We start from the raw sequence: 2,571 nt of genomic DNA, 5'->3' as shown, positions 1-2,571 counted from the left end.
CCCCCTATCTGACTCCTGGATCCCCAACTGCTCCTCTGGGGACCCCCATCACACCCCAGTGGTCTTTGTTCCCTGGACCGTTGTTGGTCTGCAATCTGCCCTCCCCACACCCATCCATCACCTCCCACAACCCCGTGGCTCCCAGTATCCTGCCCCCTCACTCTTCTCTACTAAAGACTTGCACCTTCACCACCCCTCCCACCATCCCTTTGGCTCAGCACCTCCCCTGTACCTCTTGACCCACGCCCCCAAGGGGATGGACAACGAAGCAGGTGGAAGGCAGAGATCCCAAAGACATCAGTGCAGGTGGCTGGCTCAAGTCCCTGGGCAGAAATCCAAAGATATTAAACTGAGGAGTGTCAAGTCATGAAGAAAAAAACCTGGCCTCACGTTAGGGGGTGAAATGAAGGCAAGAGGTCCAGGAGCTAGGAGTCTTTAACATCCTTAAGAGGCATGGTGCAGGCAGTGGGGTGGAGCCCAGGGCAGAGATGGAGAGCCAAGACCACCCAGAAAGCACCAACTCCTGCAAGCCTTGCAGTCGGTTCAGAAGCCCATAAGCTGCTTTTTGTGGAGATACCTGTCCAGCTGAGGTCCAGAGCACATGGCTGGCGGCAAACCACCCCATTAAGCATGGGTGGGGTCATCGACTTCCTCCGTCTTAGGTCCATCCAAGGCCACAGATGCTTGTTGTAGCACCAGCGGCTCCAAGTCCGGCAGACTCGCATGCAGACACATCGCTCTCAGGGTCCAAGGTGCTGGAAGACATGGAGCCATGCAGCCCGAGGCAGCAGCCAAAGGCAGAGTGTCAGGCTTAGGGCTTGGGAGAGGGGCACATAACTGTGGAGGCTATGGTGGTGGGGCAGGGCCCAGGGGCCAAAGAACAGTGGTCCCCCACTGCCAGGGCATTTAGCCCACAGCCACCCCGTGGTTTTCCTTCTCAACAGAGCTGCCCCAGGCTGGCCAAAGGCAATTCCAGGCCTCCCCAGGAGCTTTGTCCTCACTAAGCGATGTGCCCTAGGAGTCTGAGTCTGTGTCTAAGTCCTAGGAGTAAGAAGAGGTATCAGGCACCCGCTCCAGCAGCTGGCACATATGCTTAAAACACTCAAGTTTCTCCCTCTGTGGTGATGGGAATGGCACTGCCGGGCCCTCAGCAGAAGCCATAGGTGGCTTGAGTTTCTCCCAGTTCTCAGGAGGGAGCCCAGGCCAGGGTGACAGGGTGCCTGGCTGGGATTCAGAACCCTGGGGGGGGGGGTGCAGAAGGCCAGGGCTGCCTGGGTCTGCTCCTCGGAGGAGGAGGAGGCAGGCATCTCCACTCACCTTCTTCAAGTGCCTCTCTTGGCCTCCTTTCACCTTTTTCCTTGGGGTCGGGGGTCTCATTCCCTGCCTCCCACTCCTTCTGTTTGGGGGTCCGGACACCTGGTCAGGGGGAGGGACAGCAGGTAAGGGTCCCTTTCTTCTGGGCAGAGGTGGAGGTGGTGGCTCCTCTGTCAGCTTCCATCCACCCCTCACCACTGTCAACCCTGTGGTGCCCTGGACCCTCACCTGCATCCTTGTCCATCCTTCCTGGGTACCTTGGGGGCACTCCCAGCAGTTAGGGATCTCTGAATTGATAGCACCCTGAGCCTTTCTCATCTTCAGGCAGCCAGGGTGGATGCTCTCATTGCCGACTGTACACTCCATGAGGCTCAAACCAAACTTCTCTTCCTCTCCATCCACCTTCCTCCTTCCCAGCTTCCCCACACAGAAGGTACACAGCTGTGTGTGGGAGCACAGGCGCAGTGCACTGCCGAAGCAGGCAGGACTGCTTCATGCGCCCACCCTGCCAACGCCCCCAGCTTCTTAATGTCTCCTCAGAAATGGCAGTCCCCGCACTCAGTTCGCACACAGGCCTGGCAGCGGTGGAAGCAGGTTCTGCGTTGGTGCCCTCCAGCCCCAGGGCCCTGGCTGCGCGACGACATTGGGGGTGTCAACACCACCGAAGGCTCTCACGTGTCCCCGGAGCCATCTCCTGGCGGGTAGACGGCCAGAGGCTGCGCAGGGCGGAAAACACTCTGAACGCCTCGGTCCACACCTCCTGAGGGAGCTCGGCCCCTCCCTCCAGCGTAGGGCGGGACAACAGTGAGTGGAGGTCGGGAGTGCCCGGGGCCAGGCCCTCCCACCGGATTCTTCCAAGGGAAGGTCCTGCTCTGGGGGTCTCAGTCACTCAGCCACTCAAGGCCAACGGGCGGGGGGGGGGGGGCGCTCCTTGGGCACAGGGTGCTCAGCTTCTGCCTAGACACCACTCAGTCCCGGTACCAGTCTCAGCTCCCCACCCCCACCTCTCCTCAAAGGCCCCCAACCCTTAACTGGCCCCTTCCCAGCTCCAGCTGTTTAGCTGTCCAGGGAAAGATCCCGGGCTCCCAACCATTTCCGAGGCTCAAACCTCTCCCACCGCTGGTTTACGGGGGGTCAGGGGGTCGCTGCAAGCTGCCACCCTCCCCTCGGTCCCCCTGACCCACAGAGACAGGGCAAAGAGGGGGTTCGGTTTTTTTTAGCACTGTTGCTTTTCTTTAAAACTTGCAGGGCACATTA

General features: G+C 59.8%; 1 pseudogene across 1 annotated transcript; it reads right to left on the bottom strand.

Annotated features, from left to right (window-relative positions):
- Positions 1-391: 391 nt before the first annotated feature.
- LOC311598465 (F-box/LRR-repeat protein 19-like) lies at positions 392-1,984 on the bottom strand (annotated as a pseudogene). Its single transcript has 3 exons — positions 1,543-1,984; positions 1,318-1,350; positions 392-1,176 (listed from the first exon to the last, which is right to left on the bottom strand). The product of its transcript is annotated as an F-box/LRR-repeat protein 19-like (transcript).
- Positions 1,985-2,571: the final 587 nt, after the last annotated feature.

Source organism: Acomys minous, assembly GCF_964271855.1.
Source record: "Acomys minous genome assembly, chromosome: 5".
Lineage (NCBI taxonomy): Eukaryota > Metazoa > Chordata > Mammalia > Rodentia > Muridae > Acomys > Acomys minous.
This window is presented reverse-complemented; position numbering and strand designations above follow the sequence as displayed.